Consider the following 24174-nt stretch of genomic DNA (forward strand, 5'->3'; position numbering starts at 1 on the left):
CTGAGATAAAGAAGAAACAGAATCACAGAATTTGAAAGTTGGAAGGAAGCTCAGAGCCAACTTGTATGACCCATGCATAGAAAGAATTCTCCATATAATATACCTGTCAGTGCAACCTCTACTCAAAAACCTCCAAGGAGGGGAAATGTACCAGTTCTTCAGTCAGCCCACTTCCCTCTGGGACTGTCATTAAGCCCAGATTTGACCTTTTGCAACTTCTGCCCATTTTTTCCTAATTTTACTCTATGGCTTTTTACTATATTGGTTAAAGTAGTCCTCAATCCTATGCAGGATTATCTTTTATAAGGTGCCCTTTGAGTAACAAGCCTCTGAGGAGGTAGAGGGGAAGGTCAGAGAAAAAACTTTGACTCCAATGAACTTGAAATTTGGTTGGCAATAAGGCCTCTGGGATGGAGAAACCAGCCTTCATGGAATGAAAGTTCCTAGCTAGGGTACTTACAAAAGATTAAAAACTGGCATCTACCAGGCAAATGGAGACCCAAGCAATTATTCAGTGAATTCTATCAATGTGAACAGCTAGCTGGATAACTAACCCTCCCTTGTTCTCTGCCCCCACCCTCATGTTTTAGAGCTCTTGGGATTCAATAAACATGTACTAGATTTATTGGATAGTTGTGCAAACTGTAATTTTGTATAAGGCAAGGCCAGTATAATGTTTGAAGGGCTTTGACATAAACGCAAGGGGTTTTTGGATCCCATGCAATTAGAAAATGTCATCTTGAGCAGACAGAATTTTGTCACTGGTCCTGAATGTTACAGGAGTGTTAAAGTTGGAAAGAACCAACATTTGATAAGTACCTGTTATATGTAATCATATGTGCTATATATAGTTACATATAATCATATCTACTTGTTTAAATATTTTATCTTTTCCTTCAGTAGAATGGAAACTCCTTACTCATAAGGACTGATTTCTTTTTATCTTTTTTCAATGCTTTTTCAATAATAGTTTGTATATTTGGGAAGAGATAGGCAATATATTCAGATAAATCAAAAAATAAACATTTCTTAAGTGGTTACTGTGTTCAAGGTACCATACTGTCATTAGGGGATAAAAAGGCAAACAAAGAAACAATCCTATAATTAAGATGCTTACAATATATGGGAGGAGAAATAAAGCATACTCATGTAAATATATACAAAAAAATAGTTACTATACGTAATCACAATCAAATTTATGTAATTAGAAATTTTAGAGGTAACATATATTAGCATCTGGATGGACACAGAAGAGACTTTATGTGTTGATATTTGAGATGAGTTTTGAAGGAATTTGGAAATTCTGAGGAAGAAGGAAATGAAAAGTACATTGGATAGACCATGCTAAGGCAGAAGGGTGGGAGTGGCTGAATTTCAGAGTAAATACAGAGGAATAGTGGATAATAGAGGAGGGTAAATTGGAGCTAAGCTGAAGAGAACTTTTAGAGGAGTTTGATTTTAGAGGTAATACAGAACCACTGAAATTTGTATTGAGCAAGGGAGTAATATAGTCAGGCTTATGCATTAGGATTGTCACTCTGAAAGCTAATGCAGAGCATTCATTTCAAGGCAAGGAGACCAAATAAGTAGGAGATTGTTGAGATAATCCTTAGGAGAGGGATGGTCCTGTGAGTAGGGGGATAATGGGATGCAAGAGATATTACAGAGGTAGATTTGACAAGACTTGGCAGTTGATCGGTTATATGTGGTGAGGGAGACAATACTGAGATCCAGAAAGACAGTATTAATTAGTGGATAGAGCCCTGAATTTAAAATCACAAAAACTTGGGTTTATATTCCACTTCAGACACTAGCTGTGTGTTCTTGAGCAAATCATTTAACCTTTCTGAACCTTCCGGAGACTGTAAAAGAGGCCTATTAATACCTATAGAATTTATTTGGCAGGGTTATTGTGAGGGTCAAATGAAGTGATATATGTAAAATACTCTGCAAACCTTAAGGGCCATCAAAATGGCAGCTGTTGCTACTTTTCATCAATGAAGAAATTCCCAGTTTGGAAATTCCCTCAGATGCATATCAGCAATTCATATGTAAGCTGTGGTTTTAGAGAGCTGTCCAGAGAACTTGACAAATAAAATCTTGTCAGATTGAATCTCAAGTAGACTTGTTCATTTTTACGTAGAGTTTGCGTAGAGTTGTGGGGAACGGTCTCTATTAGACTCTGAAGAGTGGGATGGTAGGAGTTGCCTAAGTAATTTGGAAGGCAGCTAGATAGATGTCAGCTTTTGAATTATTTGGATAATTAAACCCCCCCCTTTTTTTTTTGGACAAGAACACTCCACTTTTGTTGGAAAGCAGTATATTTTCCTGTCCTCCGGAGATGTCTCCCCCGTGAATTTACTTACATTGGGAGTCATAATGTAATTGCATTTAATAAAATGACATGCCCCAGAATTGTTTCTGAGATCTAGGCAGCTTCCCTTCACATTGTCAGAATCCAGGTTAAGTGTAATTCTGCCTACGGTGTGTTTTACAGATGGTAACATTTGAAAACTGCCTCCATCTTCCCCATACTATATCCTGCCTCCTCCAAATTGGCTTTCCACTCCCTTAACCTAAAGGTGGCAGTGGCTAGACTGTTGGAAAACCTGATCATCCTCAGACACTTCTTAGCTTGAGTACTCTTGGGCAAGTCACACAACCTGTGTTTTCCTCAGTTTCCTCATCTATAAATGGTAGTTGTAATAGCACCTACCTCCCCTGGTTGTTGGAGAGATCAAATGAGATAGTAATTATAAAGCATTTAGCACAGAGGCTGGCACATAATAGATGCTTAATAAATGCTCATTCCCATTTTTTCCTTCTTTAGCCCTATAATAGCCCAGAAATCTCCACGTTACCTTTGGCTTTGCTAGTTAATATTAGCAATACATACATATGTGCATGTATAAATATGTGTGTATCTATGTATCTATGTGTATGTATATATATACATATGCACATATGTTACATTGTTTTATATGTGCATTATTTATAAAAATAATGTTGCTGTCACGTGGTAGGGCTAACACATTAAGTTGTTCTTAACTTGGGTTACAGAATTTAGTGCTATTTAGATGTACACACATACATATGCACACGAATATATTCATATATGTACATATATACATATATGTTGCAGGTACATGTATAAACACATCTGTGCATATGTATGTTCTAGTTCAATCCCCTCGTTTTATAGGAGACGCAGAGGTCCAGAGAATTCAGTGGTTTTATTCAGCATTCTATAGCTGGTAAATGGCAAACACAAAGATTCCAAATCTATTTATCGTTCCCCTGCCCTAGGCTACTTCTTGAAGGTAAACTAGTTTTTAATCATATTAACCAATTTCCACAAGCATTTAGGGAGTGATTTTGTTGTTATTCATTTGTAAGTGACTTTTTGTGACCCAGTTGAGGTTTTTCTTGGCAAAGATACAGGAGTGGTTGCCATTTTTTCTTCAGTGGTTTCAGTGGGTCCATTTTGTCAGACAATCAGAGCGTAAGCACAGAATGTACTATCTGTAATGTAATATATATGTAATACTGAGGCAGGATTTGAGTTTAGGTCTTTCTGAGTTCAGTGCTCTATCCATGGCGGCAACAATTCTCTTCTATTTTTCATCAATGACGAAATTCCCAGTTACTACAGCAATTATTATTATCAAGGGTCACTCCCTACAGGTCTGCCTTGATTCCTCCTGATTGCAGTGTCCTTTTCCAAGTTATGGATGGTTTTATTTTTGGTTTCCTATCCCCCAAACTAGGCACACATTAAGTGATTAATAATTGCTTGTTGATTAATCATTCCCATTGTACAGATGAAGAAACTTAGAGACTCAGAATCAAAGTTTAAACCCAGGTCTTTTCTGAGATCAAATTGAGCACCATTTCTGCCAAACTACAAATATATAACATAATAACAAGAGGCCATTATGAATATATCATACACAATATAGATGACAATTATGTATAATATATAATAAATGCTTAAAGATGTTTTTGGTGTTTTATTAATTGTGACAATATCCAGACATGTTTGAAAGACAGACTGCGACACCTATTATTTATTCAGGTAGCTGATTCTATATTTGCTGGAAAAAAAAATGATCAAAATGACAAGGCAGATCTAGGGGAGGGATGGAGGGAGAGAAGGGAAAAGTCAGAACAGATGTGAGTACAAGGGATAATGTTGTAAAAAATTACCCAGGCATATGTTCTGTCAATAAAAAGTTATAATAATTTTTAAAAATGACAAGGCAAAAAGCCAGTGATCTGTGGTGGATCCGGGCTTTATTCTGTGATGACATCCAAATGATTTTGAAATGCAAACTATAACATCTATTTATTTAGCAACTGATGATTAATTTGCTGAAAAAATAATCGAAGTGACAAGGAAGAAGGTTGGTGTTGCATATGTATTTCATTCCTCTTGCAGTAACTATACAATCTCACCCTGAGTTTCATACACAATCCACAAGTTAGACCACAGTTCTAAAATATGGGACAAAACCCAATGGTGGGAGAAAAAACTGTTTCCACAGTGGGCAATTAGGAGAAATATGGATACTTGGCAGGTGGAGATATGCTAAAAACAAACTTCCCAATATTCTCTCATGTCAGTCCTTGTTACTAGTCAAATCTACATATATAACATTCACTTTCCTTTGTCACTAATATGTAGTGTTGAATTTTTGTCCTTTGTTTTCTGTAGGCCATTTGGACTTGATAAATGACATGTCTATTGAGAATGAGTTAAAGATACTTTAAGTCAGGGCTTCTTAAACTTTTTCCATTTATGACTCCTTTTCACTCAAGAAATTTTTACACAATCCCTAGTATATAGATATACAAAATAGGTATACAAATCAAACATTTACTGCTAATAAATCATAATTTTGTGACCCCCCCCACATTGTTATGATTTCCCATGTGGAGTTGCAACCCACAGTTTTAGAAGCTGGACTTTAGGGAAAGCTGTATACAAAATGGCTCTTATGGGAGCCTGGAGATCTTGATTCAGATTCTAGCCATGCTATTTTCTTCTTATGACCTTGGACAGCCTTTCTAAGCCTCAGTTTCTTGATCTACAAGTCAAGATATAGTATAAAATTCTCAAAGACTGACACAGAATGAAAAATTGTCCATCTTGAAGGCATTGCGGAAGGACTTAGATATTCAAACAACAACTTGATCTTATTGACGTGGGAGTTCCACCAACAATCCAGACTTCAGTCCATTTGTGCCCGCCCATCCTGGGTGACCCCAGTCCAAAGGGAGCCCTCTAGACATCTGTCCATCTGTCTTCCCTCTCATACACCTAGTTCGTTTTCTCTTTTTATTATACAATCCTTTAGTGATATTCCTTACTCCTGCTCTTCAGAATTTCTTATTGGGTATATAGATATTACAATCTCAATCATATCCCCCTTCATCCTCTGTATGATGGTCTTCAGTTCTTCAGTAATAATTGTATTCCAGCTCTCAATATTGTGCTTTAGCAATGCTGATGAAACGTTCATATTCAAAGGATGGGTCTTTAATGGAAGCTTTTGCAATTTTCCAAAATCCATTCTTCTCTCTGTATTGTCTGTCCCAGACACCCAAATACATATGTATATATAGACAGTCCCAGAAGTCTTAGTGCAATTTTAAGTTTGATAACTTCAGAAATAAAAATTCTACAAATTTAAAAAACCCAATACTTGAAAGGCTTATTATATATAACTTTAAAATATTGATGTTTTAAATATCAGCATATTTCTTCATTAAAGTTTAATATAATCAGTGTGCTGTACTAAGCATGGCCATAATTGATTTTAAAATTTTAGGTGGTGCAGTTGATAAGAATGCTAAACTTGGAGTCAAGAAGACCTGAGTTCAAATCTAGACTCAGAAACTTCCCAGCTGTCACTGGAGAAGGAAATGGCAAACCACTCTAGTATCTTTGCCAAGAAAACAACATAATTGGATGATGAAAAGTCAGACATGACTGAACAAGAACATTAATTGCTGCTCATCAATGACTGAAAGGATTGCGTTTGTAATCCTAGCCTAAAGATCATCTAAGGAATGAGGTTTTCATACCAGTTTTAATGTCACCCCACAAGAAAAATTCTAATGGAGATAAAACAGGTGACTGAGATATTCAAGCAAGGAGGATTCAAGAGGATCTCCTTTACTCATCCACCTGGTCTGAAAAAAGAGTCATCCCCAAAACTAAATTGAAATAGAAATTCATTATTAAAAATTCACAAAATTAAATTTTAAAATAAATTTCTATAACCTTAAAATTATATTTTATAGATTTGTAACATCTATATTTCTTTTTTTTTTTCTTTTTTCGAGGCTGGGGTTAAGTGACTTGCCCAGGGTCACTCAGCTAGGAAATGTTACGTGTCTGAGACCAGATTTGAACTCGGTCCTCCTGAATTCAGGGCTGGTGCTCTATCCACTGTGCCACCTAGCTGCCCCTGTAACATCTATATTTCTAAAGTTAATAAAGCTTAAAACTGTTCTGTGACTTTTGAGACACCCTGGATATACAGATAGATATAAATATATCTGTTTGTATTATGTCTATTATTGAATAATCTCTGTAGGGTGTCTGTCCATTCAGATGCACATTGAAATAGGGGCAGTAGAAAATCTTTATTTGGTCTTTCCAGTGGACAGGCCAAACTCCTTTGATTACAGATCTTGTCCAAGAAGCTCTGAAATGTTTTGGCCTTTAATGTAATCAATACAATGTTATATAGAAACTGAAGCATCTGGCGGGAATCCTATCTGGAAGACAAGAAGGAATTCTTCTTTGACTTAAATAGCTTTAAATATCCTCCATCATTGTGTCAAACACTTTGCTTAATTCTTATTTACTATCAGAGTGTCATTGAAATAATTATTTATATTATTTCACCTTTAAGGATTATTGAATGATCTTGATATATGAGATACACACACACACACACACACGTATATATGATTTGGAGACACTTTGTTAAAATGTAAGATAGTGTTCTGCCAAGTTGAATTAGCAACTAGCAAAAGGGGATTCATATTCTTAATATCTTTTAGTCAATTGTGTGAAGGAAAAGATAGGATAAGAAAAGTAGATGAAGAGTATCAAATTTGTGTATACACAAACATATAATATGTAATCCATATATACACATACTATTTTGTTGTTATTTAGTCTTTTCAATTGCGTCCAACTCTCTGTGACCTCATTTAGGTTTTCCTGGCAAAGATACTAGAGTGGTTTACCATTTCCTTCTCTAACTCATTTTACAGATGAGGAAACTGAGGTAGAGTTATTTATCCAGGATCACACAACTAGCAAATATCTGTGGCCAGAATTGAATTCATGTCTTTCTGATTTCAGGCTAGCATATCCATCACATCCCCTACCTGTGTCATATACATACCCAACATGTATATATACCCACATAGGTATATATGTATATATACACATATGCATATGTATATATGTCCCCATGTATGTATATGTATGTATTATGCATACATACATACATAAACACACCCTTATGTGTGACAAGACACACACACACACAAGGAAGGAAGAAAATGCTAAGAATGGTAAAATGGTGAGGGTACTGAGGGACCAATTTTAAAAATATTTAAAGGAAAGAAAGGTACCAAATATGTGGAAATAGTCTCAGATTTTATTGATTAAAAAAATAGGATCAAGAAAATATGAACAATTACTGACTTATGTAGAAATCAAGACATACAAATGGTGGAATTGATCTGACCATTCTGCAAACAAATTTGGAATTACACTTTTTTAAAGTGGAATGTTTATTTTGACCCAGAGAATGCAGATCTAAGCACATATTTCAATAATAAAAAGCTCTTCATGCTTACGACTTGACTTTTTAATATTCTCTAACTCAAATAGTATCTTCTCTTCATAATGCACAGTAACTTCCACCTTTATCTTTTCCATATTATTTCTAGAGTTTGGGGCTCCCTTTAATTTTGTATATATTTAATGATTCAGAGAAGTCAGCCTAGTCTATGGTAGACATAGATAGCTGGTTAATTAAAACTTGACTAATTGTTTGGAGGAGAGAGGCAGGGGAAGAAGAGATATACTTTATTTAATAAAATTAAGCCTCATAATTCAAATCCTACCAAATTAGAATTTGAAATAATTCTAAAGAAAAAAAAAAGAAATTAAAAAATTTAAAATAAAAGAAATAATTCTAAGGATTCTTTTTGAGCAAAATGGTTAAAATAGGTAGCATATAAATCAGGATTTAAATGTTTTCAGAGCATTATGCAATATAAATTAATTAATTTGCCTTCATTTTATTTGTGATGATTCACTTGTCCTTGATTATATAATATTCACATGATTTGAAAATACATAATTCTGATTTATTATTTTAATTAATTTTAATTTAATCAATGCATTTATTAAAACAAAATATTTATTTTATTAAAAATAAAATATTTATTATATATTACAACATTTACAATAAGTTTTAATTAATTTAGAGAGGGCTTCCAGTTTCCAGACCTTTTATTCTTAATGAGGCTTTATGGAGCTGTTGTATCAACTCCTGTCCTCTCTCTCTCTTTGTGGGTTGGGCTCCAAGACACATACACAGGAGCAGACAGCTCCTCTGAGAAGCCAGGGAACTGGTTAAGTCCAGTCCAGTCTAAATTTAGCTCCTTAATCTAATTTCTGCCTAAAACAGGCAGGGCACTGGCTTCTGATACCAAAGCTTTAAATATAGCTTGCCATGCAGACACTTCCCTTTTGAGGGCATTCTTCTTGAGACTGCCATCCTCCAGGATGCTCTGTATCCCATGTAGCCTTCTTAAATTTGCTCCTGCAAGGTGACTTACCTAAGACTATTTTGTTAATGGCAGTGTTATGCTGTGTGCTTTCTCTCAAAAGTTGTTGTCCAGTTCAAATTAAAAAAAAAAAAATTAGTATTGCACTGTATAAATGCATGGCTGGTAGAGGTAATTGTTCTTGTAGGAGTAGTTGTAATAATCAGAAGCCTTACCCAATCTCTCCTGATTCTAGTGTCTCCCCTATGTTAAATGTTTCCTATTTATCCTGTCTAAAACGTGTTTATATATATATATATGTTTGCATATTTTCTTTCCTATTAGATTGTACACTCCTTGAGAGTTGGGTGCTATTTTTTGCCTCTTTTTTGAATCCCCATTGCTTAATATAGTGCCTAGCACATAGTAGGCATTTAACAAATGTTTATTTGTTGATTAATTCTGATAGTAGTTTGATTCAGATTTTGATGGAAGAAAGGACATTGGGCAATGGAAAGGGCTAATAGAATGTAAGCCCTTTGAGGATAGGTATTGTTTTGTGTGACTCTTTGTATCCCCACTGCAGCCCTTGTACCCAGTACACACTTGATAAATGTTTCAGCCTTAGTTTCCTTATCTGTAAAATGGTTATAAAAAATCTGGAGTTGTTCCCTACAGGTTTATTGGGGCAATAAAAATGAGATAACAAATACTAAAGTATAAAATATGTCAGTGATGATAATTATTAATTAGCTCAAAAGTATCCCTGTGCTTTGCATATAATAGGCGCTTAAAAAGTGCTTAGAGACTGGCTAAAAAGAGGGGAGACATTTCTAAATTCTTGGACGCAGAAAGAAACTTTAAATTTAGCATCCCTTGGTCCTAATAATAGGAAACTCAAACTCAAACTTAAACCTAGAACAAAAGTTCAGACCATATGTCTGCTCTCATGATACTACTGTTCCCTGTTTTTTGTATATATTAACCATATATTCCAAATCTTTTAAAAGTCCTGTGGAAAGAGAGGTGAACCTGCATCATTCCAATGCAGGTTTTGTGACTTAGTAACTATACAGGCAATTTAGTGTATACAGGGTAGTACATAGAACACTGGGCAAGGAGTTAGGAAGATTATGTGAGTCAAAAATCTGGCCTCCAACTCTTACTAGCTGTGTGATCCTGAGCTGATCATTAACCCTGAGTGCCTCAGTTTCCTCCTTTGTCAAATGAGCTGGAGAAGGAAATGGCCAACCACTCCAGTATTTTTGCCAAATGGGGTCATCCAAAGTAGGACACAACTGAAAAGACTGACCAAGCAGCTGTGTTCTCTGAGTCTCAGTTTCTTCATCTCTAAGTGGAGGCCATTGGACTAAATGACCTCAAAGGTCCCTTCCAGTTCTAGAGTTATGATCCTCTGTTCCCTAAACATCTAATGATGAAAGTCTAAGTCACGGTAGTATTTCTAAGCTCCTGTTTGTGGAGTGAGACAATGAGTAGAATAAACGCAAATGTCCTGCAGCTGAGTATAACTCCCCCCCAGATAGATGGGCTTGTTAATATTTCTGGATTGCAGCTGTTCTTGGGAACAATTTCTGGGTGCTGACTTGACCAACTTCCTTGTTGTTGATTATCTAATCCCATGTTTTCACACACTTAATGTCATCTCCCTCCTTCCCCGCCCCCTTCCCCGCCCCCTTCCCCAACCAAAAACACGCCTGACCCTGGAATTTGTGAAATCTGCTGCTCTGTGTTAAATGCTCATTCTCTAACAGTAAACACAGCATCCTATTTTACCTCTTCATTGATTGGCCTGCTATTCTGAGGGCCTTTTGCGTGACAGACTGTTATTTTGTGTTGAGAATTGAATTCAGAATATTCTCCATCAGTGAGTAGACCATCATAAAGGCCCAGGTGAAATTGAGCTACAAATTAACTGAGCCATAATGAAACAATTAAACAACAAATAAAAGTGAAAAAGAATTACAATAAGTAAAACTTTTGAACAAGAGTGAAGATGTTTGTGGTTTTATGTATGTATACAACTTTGTCTTAAATTCCTTGAACCTATTTTTTTAAACCTATGAAATAAAACTATTCTTTTCCCAGAGGAACTTGGTAGGAGATGGATTCAAAAAATTCTTCATATGGTTGCTAGCTATTGGTTTGTATTTCTCTTCTACATTGTTTTATTGCCCCCTATCCACAATTCTGCCCTTTTCCCTTTCTTTCTTTTTTTCCCCCATATCACCACACTCTTTGTCTCCATAGATAAAGTAAAATGAAAGACTGAAAAATAATCTGGATTAATATAATCACTGGAATCACTTATTGGGAATCATTCAGGTCAATCACAATTTTTTTTTTCAAATCAGCTTTGAATCATCGAGATAATTGTCCAAATTCTTCATTTTGCTTTGCGCATATAAACAATGGAAGAGAACACAGGGATTCAAATGGCAAGAAATTCACCCATTCCCCCTCTCCCTGCCCCATCTCAATAGAAATGCCTATTTTCTATTTAAAAGAAATTGGGAGTTCGCTTACTGAATTTCTTTTTGGCCTCCTGCCTGTGTTCCTTTAGCTCTGGCCTGATTTCTCTCAGCTCCTGGACAGGGAAGCATGTCAATTTGTATGCTAAGCCTGTGTCAGAAGTCAGAAGAATTGTGCAGTGAGACTAAATCCCTTTTTGAGCTGTCCAGAAGGATACCAGGGTGCTGCCTACTGGTGTAAGTTACTTGGAAGGACCTTATTTTAAAATATTTTCCCCCAATTATATCTTAAAACAATTTTTAAAAACCATTAAAAAAAAGTTTTGAGCTCTAAATTCTGTTCTGAGATGGTAAGCAATCTGATATGGGTGCAATCATGTAAAACATTCCCATATTAGGAATGACCTGATTTTTTAAAATAAATTAAGTAGCACACCATAGGATGTTTGGCATTCCCCAAAAAATTTGTCCACAGACTCTCAAAGACTATTAGTGGTTCTTAACCCATAACAGACTTTTTATGTTGAGCATATTTTGAGAACCACCAGTCAAAGGTCTCATTCTTTGTCAGTGGATAGGTTTCTGGTAGAAACAAATGTCATATATGTTATCCATTCAATCCCAGTGAACATAGCAGAGTCGTAGGCTTAAGTAGCTTGAGAAATAACAATAAAGAATATTCCTAATTTACCACTTTGGTTGTGTTCCTCCCCCATTCAAAAAAAAAAACTTTTAATAACTCCACTTTGCTTATAGGATAATGTATAAAATCCTGATCCTAACATTCAAAGCCCTCCATATTATGATTCTTCTGGTATATCTTTCAGTCAGTCAGTCAATCAGTCAGTCAGCAAGCACTTGTTAGCTATCTACTCTGTGCCAGACACTGTGTTAAATAATGGTGATACAAAGAAAGACAAAAAATAATAACAGATCCCAAGGAGTTCACAGCCTTATAGAGAGATAACATGCAAAGGGAACGAACTAATTGTTATTTATGATAAGGCTGTTTATTATAATATATTCTTATCATATGTTGTTCAGTCATTTTCATTTGTGTCTGACTTCACAAACCCATTTGGGGTTTTCTTGGCAAAGATATTGGAGTGATTTCCCATTTTCTCCCCCAGCTCATTTTACAGATGAGGAAACTAAGGCGTACATAGTTAAGTAACTTGCCCAGGGTCACACAACTAGTAAGTGTCTGAGGCCAGATTTTAATTCAGGAAGATGAATCGTCCTGACTTCTGGGCTGGCACTCTATCCACTGTGCCATTTAGGTGCCCCACTTATTATATAATGTTATATTATTATTATTTAGAAGACGAAGGAGGACTGAGAAAGGTTTCTTAAAGAAAGTGGAACTTTATCTGACACTTGAAGGCTATCAGGGATCCCCAGAGGTGCCATAAGGAGGGAGAATCTTCTCAGCTTGGGGGACAGCCAATAAAAATGCTTGGAATTGGGAAATGGCATCTTATGTATAGGAAAAAATAGGAAACATCTTCCTTCTCGGAATACGATAGCATCCTAGATAGGAGCTGGAAGAGACATTAGAACTAGTTCATCTCCTTCATTTAATTGAAAACTGAGGCTCTGATTCAGATTGATATGATGAGATTTCAGAGGGATCTTAACCCAAGGCTTCCTGCATCCATGGCTAGCACTCTCTCCATAGTGCCAGGCTGCCTCCCATATAGTCTGTGTTCTGGTCAAACCTATTTACTCTCTTTATTTGTCAACTCTCAGAGGTTAGAGTGCTGGTTCTACAGTTAGGAAGGTCTGAGTTCAAATCCAGCCTCAGATGCTTACTGGCTTTAGGCAAGTCACTTTAGCCTCAGTTTCCCCAACTGTAAAATGGAGTGTTTGATTATAATAGTACCTACTCCAGAGAGTTCTTGTGAGAATCAAATGAGATATTGGTAAAGTACTTAGTTCAATGCTTGGCACATAGTAGGGTACTATATAAATACTTTTTTTTTCTTTTCCTTCTCATTCTAATCATGACCTCATTGAAGCCTTCTCCAAAGCCCCAGCTAAAAATGATTCCTTATTCCTCAAATTTCTTAACCTTTTGCCTATTTCCTTTGCACTGTTAACCAAAAACATTGTCACAAGTCCATGAGACATATGTTGCAACTGGACAAGTTTAAGGAAAGAGCAGAATATATGCCCTATCACTTAGTTATTTGTATTAATATATCTCCCCATCCCCCCCACCCCTGTTCAACCGTAGGCTCCTCAGGACCAATATGATGTTTGTACTGATTTTTAAATGGGGATGAGAGGGGAGAGAAAAAGGTAGGAAGGAGAATGAAAGCAGACACTTTGGGGGAATATATTTATAAATAAAACATTTTAGATCCTTAATGGCAATCCAGTCAATGTGTTGCTAAGCTGGAGCTAATATTTGCAGTCTTTCCTAAGTCCTTGATAGCACGACATCCCCATGTTCCCTTCAGCTTTGGGGTAGGATGGTACGGAAAGGGGGAGGGAAAAGATTTTTCTCATGAAGTATTTGAAGCTACATAAACATTCTCAAAGATACCTAAGGGTGATCGTAGAGGTCACTTTTCAGGGAGCAATGGAGTCTTCTGGACAAGAAACTAGGAAGTTCAAGGTTTGTTTGGGGTTTTTTATGTTTGATATTAGATTCTGTAGGGCCCAATTTCTATATCCCTGAAAAGGAGTTCATAACATGTCACAAAACATATTCATCTGGATTTAGATCTGATGAAAGCTGATCTGTGAAAACTTCAGGCTATCTCACCAATAAAATCAGAAGAAACCAGTAGGAAAGAGTGATGGGGGTGGGTAAACTAATTTCAATTTGAAACTCATTTTCAGCCAACCCAATAACTGTGTCTAATTTGTTTCTGTGCATATGCACCGTGGTACTTTCTGCTGTTTAGCTGTGATCATTCAGATACCAACCCCGTGCACATTTCTGCTTCTTTGTGCACATGAATCCTCATGGAGCCATCCAGCTCTCTCCACCCAGTACTAAAAAGAAATGATGGCAACAACTAACTTACCAGTTGCTCTGATGCCTCCCATAGGATGGGAAATGCCAACTAGGGTGAAAGAGCCTTAGCCAATGGCAGGAAAATCTCTTGTTTCCAGGTAACTGGAACTATAATTAGAATAGTTACTAAGGGAAAGGTCTATGAGTTTCTGCAAGCACAGACTGTCAGAAATAGTTTTTCCCCTCCAAATGAACTAATCTTTTTTCTAGGAACCTCTAGTTGCCACCTTTATTTGCTCTTCTGCCTTTTTTTTGGTTCCTTCTATATTTCCTTTGAATCCTACATTTCTCCTGCTTTCCTTCATGGGAATGGATGGGGGTCAGTGAGTAGATATTTTATCCTAAAGGTCAGTTGAGCACTATGGATGGAGATTTGTTTTGTTTTGTTTTATTTTTGACAAGGCAATTGGGGTTAAGTGACTTGCCTACGGTCACACAGCTGGTACCAGTCAAGTGTCTGAGGCGGGATTTGAACTCAGGTCCTCCTGACTCCAGGCACAGTGCTCTATCCATTACACCACCAACCTGCCCGTGGAAGTGGGATTTATAGTCAGTCATTAAATATTTATTAAGCATCTGCTAGGTGCCAGGGATTGTGCTAAGCAAGCACAGGAGAGTTACAAGGAAGAGCAAAAGACAGCCCGTGGCTTCAAGAAGCATACAGCTTGATATGTTTTAGAGGAATTATTTTGAAAATAGGTTGGCATAATGTGAAGAAAGTGATTTGATGGACTTGGAATTGAAGGATCTGGCTTTCATTGTGAGGACAGTTTCTTTATATCTCACCTGAATTTACCTGTGCAATCTCAACCCATTTTCTTAAATGTCTCCTCCAGAGCCAAACTGCACAAATCTCATATTCCTTCCCCATGGAACCCCTTCAAATCCTTGGAGGCAATTACCCTGTCCCCTTGAGCCTTCTCTTTTCCACACTGAGCATCCTCAGTTCTCCCTTCCCTAGGCTTGGCACAGTGCGCCAAATATGAGAGATGCTTCATAAATTCTTTATTTTATCTGCTATATGTAATAACAATAAAATGGACAAATTGGAGCCGAAAATATTGTTGTTGTCATCATTGTTATTAATAAGATAGTTCAAAATTTGAAGATGGTTATTAAACTAGAGAGCCTCATTCTAATGTAGCTCATTTGGGCATATTGCTGTTTGGGAGCACGTATGGAGAAGCAGCAAGGAAGCTTGGTTGTCCTTGTTTAGTACCCAGATGGCAGGAAATTCACTTCCAAAGGAAGAGTGAGCTTTTTAATGGAATTTTAAGAGCTAGAAAGAATATTAGGAGTGTCTAGTTCAACTCATTTTAATTAGGAGAAATCTAAAATCTTAATAAAGGGAAATGAGCAATTGTTAATGTTTGTCCTTCATTCTTGAAGAAGACCGTGACATGGAGGTGATACCATGGCATGCAAGTGAATTGGATTTAGGTGAAGGAGGCTGTGCAGGGTCACCAGCCTCAATTTCTCCTCCAAAGCCATCTGAGTCCAATGGCAAGATATAGATCAGGACTACTCAAAGTGGCCCTGGATGCAGTGGGAGGCCTTGACCTTTTTAAACTAAAGCCATTAACAATTCTCAGTTTGTTTCAAGTGAATTAGTGGCAGGACCCCAAAACCCCAAGTAAGCTCCCCATTCAATCTACTTTCCATTACAGCTTGCTCCCCTTGCCCTGAATGGACAGATAGAGTTTAAGCTGTTACCCAACAAACAATTATTTTAATTTCATTCATCTTGTGTTTAAACCACATTTATTTCCAAATAAATTCTTTCCCATCCTCTACTCAGCAAATCTTCTCTTAAAACAAAGATTTTAGAAATGAAAAAAAGAGCAGTTCTTAAAAACCAATCAATATGTCAGACACCGCATATACAATATTCTACTCCTAGAGCTCCTTGTCTCTGTAATGAAAGTTGATAGATGGATTTTTCACATCTTTTTTTTTCCCCCTGGTGAAAAGAATAGTCAACAAGCATTTATTAAGCACCAGTAATTATGTGTAGGCACCATGCTAGGGAATTTATTCAGGATATGGAGACCCCAAACCTAGTACTATATTTTCCTCTTTGCATGATTGGGCATAGGGAAAGAGTTCTAGAAACTTTTGGGTAAATGACTGCCTTTGGGTTCTAGCCATAGAAGTGATTTAACCCTTATATATATCTTGATTAATATGTCCCTTCCACAGTCTTGGAGCCTGAGCAGGGAAGCACCTCAGGAGCCATTTGGTTCATTTCCTATCTGGATAAGAATCTCAACTGAAAAAGAAGAGTCATGAGAAGCATTCTCCCCATCCCCACTCCAACACATGGTATCATTAACTACAATAGAATATATATGGGTACAATGCCCAGTGGAAGACACACCTTGCACATATTTTCAGACAGCTGATTATTGACCAGTTTTGCTGATCTTTCCCCTTTTTTTCTTTAAATATATTTTTGTACCGTTTCTAGTCATGAGAAAAAATGCTCTAAATCACTATTGATCAGAGAAATGCAAATTAAGACAACTCAGAGGTACCACTATATACTTCTCAGATTGATTAAGATGACAGGAAAAGATGATAAATGTTGGAGGGGACATAGAAAAACTGGGACATTAATACATTGTTTGTACAGTTGTGAATTGATCCAACCATTCTGGAGAACAATATGAAACTATGTCCAAAGGTCTATCAAACTGTGCAGACCCTTTGATCCAGCAGTGTTTCTACTGGAGCTATATCCCAAAGAGATCATAAAAAAGGGAAAAGGATCCACATGTGCAAAAATGTTTGTAGCAGCCCTTTTTGTAGTGACAAGGAACTGGAAACTGAGTGGATGCCCATCAGTTGGGGAATGGCTGAGTAAGTTATAGTACATGAATGTTATGGAATATTATTGTTCTATAAGAAATGACCAGCAGGAGGAATACAGAGAGGCCTGGAGAGACTTACATGAACTGATGCTAAGTGAAATGAGCAGGACCAGTAGATCATTGTACACAGCAACATCAATATTATACGATGATCAGTCCTGACAGATGTGGCTCTTTTCAACAGCGAGGTGATTCTTATGATAAAGAGAGCCATCTGCACACACAGAGAGAACTGTGGGAACTGAGTGTGGATCACAACGTAGTATTTTCACTTTTTGTGTTTTCTTGTACTTTGTTTTCTTTCTCATTTTTTTTTCTTTTTGATCTAATTTTTCTTGAGCTGCATAATTGTGAAAATATGTATAGAAGAATTGTACATGTTTAACATATATTGGATTACTTGCTGTCTAGAAGAGGGGAGGAAGGAAAGGAGAAAAATTTGAAACAAGTGAATATTGAAAATTATTTATACATATATTTTGAAAATAAAAAACTTTTAAAATATTTGTTATTTTGGGTAGCTCTCTTAGAGGGGAAGAGGAAGAAATATTGGAAATTTTGGGGTGATAAACAAAAGATAGCAATAAAATTAAAAGGAAAAAACCACAATCAATAGAAATTAAAAATTTAAATGTAAGCTCTTTGAGGACAGTTGTTATTTTATCTTTTTCTTGGTATCTCCAGGTTTAGTATAGTAGGTACTTGGCAAATATCTGGTGATTAATTAACACAATGGGGCAAATAACTGACAATTAATTAACACAGTGTTCAGAGTAAAAACTTAATAAAATGCTTGCTGAATGATTGGTGATTAAAAGGGAGCCTGGCCCAAACTGGACTAAGGCCAGTCCCTTCAAACATTAAAGTACAGCTGATCCACCCTCTAAGAGGGCAACCTTCAGACAGAGTACATGTTGTCCTTTCAGGAGCTAAGTCATGATGAGGTGGCTCTTTGCCAGGCAACTTTAGGAGGGACTTTGGGCCATACTGGGCAGTTGCCATTCCTGTAATTTGAAAACTTGAAGGGGTGGGGTAATGAATGAAAGGCATAGGCTGTCAGAGTCCAAGAGTAAGTCATCCATCATGGATCAGAAGGCATTGGTCCAGGAAGAGAGGGCAGCTTCCTTTTGTAGTCTTAGAGAAAGGAAACCTATCTGAGGGAAGCAAGCAGGGCAAGAGAGGATTTCACTGAGGAAGGCCTTTCTGAGGAACTGCAGAGAGAAAAGCTTTGGCTCAAGAGAGATAGACATGTGATAGGTGGTGGGGAACAGGATCCTTCCTAATAGCTTCATCAGATTGGGATGTGATTTCTCTTTGGGGTCTAGATAAGTGCCTCCGTCAAAAGGATGTAGGCCTGTGCCATAATGCCCAAGATATGCCAGTCCACATCAGGGATTTGCACTGGTTAGGGCCCTCCAAGAAGCATTGCTAAGGTTGGGGTGGTGAATCGTGGGGGCTCAGAAGGCTTTAAGAGAAAATTCTAATGGTAGGAAATGTTGAGAGGGACCTCTTTATTTTTATTTTTTCCTTGGTCCAGACTAGTGATTTCATCAGTGTAGGGAACTTCAGGGACGGAAAGGTCTTCTGTAACATTTATAGTTTTAAACTAGAATTGCCTGGTGCAGTGAGGGGCTGAGTGAGGTAGAGCTGTCACAAAGCTAACATGTCTGAGGCAGGATTTGAACCATGGCGGTGGTCAAGACCAACAGAAGTCTGCCCCGTTAATTTGCTTTGCCTATAATGGTGACCTTGGGTTATAGAAATAGGCTACTTTGCCTGGTTTCCATCCCACAGAACTAGAAGTCCCTCCCAGGTTCAGCACATCATCTCTAATCTCATTACCGAGACGCTAACCCAAGCCTTGGATGACACTTCCCTAAGCCTCTTCTTCCCCTCTGACTGGATCCTTCCAATGCATCACAATGGACTTTCCAGCTGACTCAGCTCTGAATCTGCTGCTGTGCCTGGTTTCAAGATATTCCTTCCCCCAGTTTCCCTTTGCCTGGCTCCTTTTGTGTATGGTCTCCCCCAATTTGAGTGTAAGTTCCTTGAGGGTAGGGACTGTCTTTCAATTCATTGTATCCCTGGCATTTAGTGGGTACTTAATAAATGTTTTTTGGATTGGATTGACATTTAGAAGGAGTAGTATAGCTCTGGAAAGGGAGTCCGATAAACTTGGGACCACATACAAGTGAGCCAGAGTCCCAAAACTACCCATTCCAGGCCCAGAGAGGTGGTGATGAAAAATAAAAATATAGGGCATTTCTCTTAGGCTGTAATTAGAATAAGTGCACTTTAAAGTCTTATCTATTAAAGGGTCCTTATGCAAGCTCCAGGTAAGGTTACCAAAGTAAGAAAAATCATACTTGTGATGGAGTGAATGGCTCAAGGAAAAAGACCATGTCCTGGGAGCAACTGGTATCTAAGTGGGACCCAGTGTGGAGCAAGCTGACCCTGTGGAGTTATCTTGCACAGACAGAAATGTCCTGTAATGATGCCTACAGTTACTTTACGCAATCTGGAGGCTAAACTATAGAGTCAACTCCCAAGACTGTCTCGTATAAACGGGATACACAGGATCACCAGTTGATTTATTGATGTACACAGTTAGCATTTAGTATGCAGGTGGAAATGGGGGAATTATAATAGGTCATATTTAGATAGGTTTATTAAAAATATGCAAGATTGTTAGTTATTAATCCCATTTTTCAGGAAACTAAGGACCAGAGACTTACCTAGGATCTATCCTGTTCTCCACTATCTCTGGGTTTTGTTTGTTTTGTTTTTTGGGGGGGCAAAGATAGCAGAGTATTTCCTTCTCCAGCTCATTTTAGAGATGAGGAAACTGAGGCAATTAGAGTCATGTGACTTGCCCAGGATCACATAGCTGCTAAGTTTCTGAAGGCAGATTTGACCTCAGGTCCTCTTGACTCCAGATTCAGCACTCTGCATTATGGTATCACCTAGCAGTCTCTGCCTAGGTTCACAATAAGTGAAGCAATATTCAAAACATAAGAACTCAAAAGTCCAGTGGCCATTCATGCCATGCTGCCTCCCCAGCAGACTCAGCTCATCGCTCCACGGTCTAAAGCATCACTAGGCTTCTCAGATGTGGTCAGGATCAGAATCTCTCTCAAGGTAGGATTCTGAAATGGTGGGTCAAGCATCGGGGAGCCTTGGCAGCTCTGTATAAAGTTGGGTTTGAAGAGAAAGGTTGAAATGTGTTTTCCAGAGAGCCTGTGACTTTGATCTGGCACAGATTTGGCACAGATCAGGCTTACAACTCCCCCTCAGAGCTTCTCTGGGTCTTGGGGGAGGACATTCTAATCTTGGCGCTTCAGCTGCCAGTTCTCTAATCTCTTCTTTCAGCCAGCCTCCTCCTCCCTCAGCCTTGGGATCAGCCCTCTAGCACAGAAGCAATCTTTCCTTCTCAGGGGCCCTGGATTCCCCTAAGGAAGAGGAATATTTAACTTTCTGTGTGACTTGGATCCTTTTAGCAATTGGGTAAAATCTGTAGCCCTCTTCTCAAAATAATGTTTTTATTTTCATAAAATTTTTGATGCATACAGATCTATATATCTCTAACTAGAGATCTAGATCTATCTATCTATAACTACACACATACACAAATAGTTACAAAGGAAATCAATCAAATTGAAATAGTTATTTTAAAACAATAAAAGTCTCAAGTATTTCAGTAGATATAAATTTAGGGCACTGGAAATAAACAAGGTGGCCAGAGCTGCACAACTCTTGAAAGGAGATTGGTCCCCAATCTAAAAAGTTCCCCTTCACTTTCTCATTCTTCTCCTTTCCCCCTCTCCAACCCTTCCTATATATCTTTCCCCTCCTGCATTTCTTGCTTCCCTCCTCCCCACATCCCTCACACACACTTGTGCACGTGGATGGCTGCATGGAGGCACCTGGCAGATAAACACTCTTAGTCATAAAGGATCAATTGGAACCTGTTCAGGACTAGAACAAAGAAGAAACTTGTTTCTTCCTCCCTGGTTTATCTTTGATTTACTCTGTTTCTTTAGCTGTCCTGGCTAGGTTTTCCAGACACAAAATGAGAATCATCAATCTTGTCTCTTTCTATCAGAGTGTGAATATGGCTGGCCCTTTGCTAGGATCTCTAAAATTGTGGTTGGGATGCCAACCATTATAATATTTCTCTTCTTGTATGGCGTCAACAGTCCTAAAGACATCTGTAAAGAAATCATTGTTTTTTATTTTGTTTTGCTTTTTAAAAATCTCAAATAGAGATCTAGAAAAAGGGAAAGGATGACCATTCTTCTCTACTCCACTCATCCATATTATTGTCTACCCAGAATTCCTTTTTCTCTTTAAGGCATAAACAGCCTGTGACCAGTTGATGGAAAAACATTTAGGGACCTTTAAAAACTGATTTTTAAAAATTATTTATTGTTTTGACATAACTTAGATTTCATCTGTATCTTTCTTCCTGCCATCTTCCAGAGCACCCTCTTATTATGAAGAATTTTTTTTTAAGAAAAAAGAGGGGGGAAATTCAGTATAATCAATGTTCCACATGTGTGAATCCGCACAATTCTTCCAAGAGCAGTGGAAGATACATTTAGGAATGTTATGGTCGGGACTAAATGTACTAGATATTTCAGGGAAATGTAGGACGTAATTATAGCCATTGTACTCCAAGCCAGGACCTTTGCTTCCTTATGACATCTTTTAACAGATTAAGGAAGGAAAGGGGTGAGGTTGGGGGCAGGAGACATGTGGTATGTCATAAACCTGGAATCCATGAACATGGATGGGATAACAATTCCATTTTTGCATTCACTAACCTCTAATTGAAATGAATGTGGGCAAGAAAGTATTATTCTGAGAGTGGGTTCATAGATTTTTACCAGCCTTCCAAAGGGATACATGATACAGAAAAAGTTAACAATCTCTGGTTCAGAGGAAAGATGGTGACCTACTCTTAAATCAGGAAGGAATCAGGAGGAATTGAGTTCAAATCCAACCTCAGACACTTGACTGTTGTGTGATTTGGGGCAAGTTACTTAACTCAGATTGACTCACCAAAAAAAAAGGGAAAAGGAAAACAAAAGAGAGAAGGCGGGACTTATTGTTGAGGTTGAGAAGGGGGGATCCCCAAAGTCCCAGACTGGTGTCACGAAGTGTCTCAAAGAATTTGCATGTTTGAACCCATCTCCTAGTCAACGGGCAAAATGTTATTGAAAGTAATATAATGCTGTTACAAAGTGGACTGAATTCTAAAGGAATTCAGTAAAGAAACTGCAGCAAGGAGATACACTTACACAGCTTTCAATCATAGAAATGTTCATTCTATGGCTTAAGGATAAGGCTAGGAAGTAATCTCCAGATAAATTGAGGGTGGTCTTCAAAATTTGATTATCACTGACTAGATCATCAGTCAGCAATAAGCTGAGAAATAGTCTTGTTACCTCAGGAGTTTGATCTGTGGGCGTTTTCTGAGGCCAGAAGCTATCTCAAGTGGTCAGAATCAGATAGATTGGGTATGCTCAGTTTCCTGAGGCAGATTCCAAAACTAGAAGATTCAGGATCACTGACCCATTAAAAGAGAAGCCCCCCAAGGTCAGGGGATCCCAATATAACATTACATCATTTTGATGGAAAATGCTATCCACACTCAAAGAAAGAAATGATGGACTATGAATGCAGATTGAAGCATCTTATTTTCAAATATTTTTTTCTTTCTTTTTTCTTTTTTTTCTCTCTTTTTTACAACATGACAAAAAATTTGGAACTCAAAATTTCTTTTGAAATGGATGCTTAAAATTATCTTTACATGTAATTGGAAAAGACAAAATACTATTAAAATTTTTAAAAAGATCTGGATCTGGACAAGTTATAATTTCCCAGAGCCTCAGTTTCCTCATTTATAAAATGAGAATAGTAATGTCTGTCTTACTTGCTCATCAAAAGTATCAAATGAATTCATATATATAAAGTTTCAAATTTACAAGTTTCAAAATTGTGAATGCCACCTATTATTATTCTCCAGAATTTAAATTTGGTTACTCTTTCAAATGCAGATGATGGCTGTGACTGGATGTCTTAAGTGACTTTTACTGTCTGAATACATGAAAAGTCTTTCCTGTAATAACACCTTCTCTTTCCACTGTACCTTTTACTAAAGCTTATTGGAAACAGAGAATCTTAATTAACCCTATAACATCCTTACAAAAAAAAAAAAAAAGCCATGTTTTCTATGAATAGAAGAAATCCTTCTCTTGTTACTAAAGTCCCTGCTCAACCCAGATGAGCCTCTAACTGTTTATGGTTCTGCATTACAGAGAACTTGGGGCTCATTTGGACAAAACTCAGAAAGAGAGTTAGATGGAAAATGAGACCTATGAGAAAAGATTAGTGCAACTCGGATTATCCAGTCTAGAAAGAGAAGGCTGTGGGTGGATATAACAAAGCTTTCAAATCCATAGAAGGTGATTATGTTACTTCCATAGGACCTTGGGCAACTTGGTGGTGCAGTGGATAGAGAGTGAAGGTCTTCCAGTCAAAAAGAATAATCTTCCTGAGTTCAAATCTGGCCTCTTACTAGCTGTGTGACACTGGGCAAGTCATTTAACTCTGTTAGCCTTAATTTCCTCATGTGTAAAATAAGCTGGAGAAGAAAATGGAGGATCATTTCAGTATCTTTGCCAAGATCCCTCAATGGGGTTACAAAGCATTAGTCATAACTGGAAGATAACAACAAAATGATGCTGGGCAAGTTAACCTTTCTGTGCTTCCTTTTGGGGGGCTGGTAATTAGCATTTACCTATAATTACCAAAACAAAAAAAGATACAGATGAGAGTAGAATGGAGGTTCTCCAGTTTCGTTTCTTATTCCACTGAACCAAGTTTAGGAACCATCTTGACAGTGTGAATAGTATTACATGACTATTTGTTTTCAGCCTATTTCCCAATAGAGGGCTATATCCAGTTGCCTGATCTTTATCTATCT

General features: G+C 37.5%; 1 protein-coding gene across 1 annotated transcript in view; it reads left to right on the plus strand.

Moving 5' to 3' along the window:
- The window catches only part of PDE4DIP (phosphodiesterase 4D interacting protein), a 233670-nt gene that overhangs the window by 67253 nt on the left and 142243 nt on the right, over positions 1-24174 (plus strand). The gene's annotated exons all lie outside the window — the stretch shown is intronic.

This window comes from Sminthopsis crassicaudata, chromosome 4 (genome assembly GCF_048593235.1).
Source record: "Sminthopsis crassicaudata isolate SCR6 chromosome 4, ASM4859323v1, whole genome shotgun sequence".
In the NCBI taxonomy this organism is placed as follows: domain Eukaryota; kingdom Metazoa; phylum Chordata; class Mammalia; order Dasyuromorphia; family Dasyuridae; genus Sminthopsis; species Sminthopsis crassicaudata.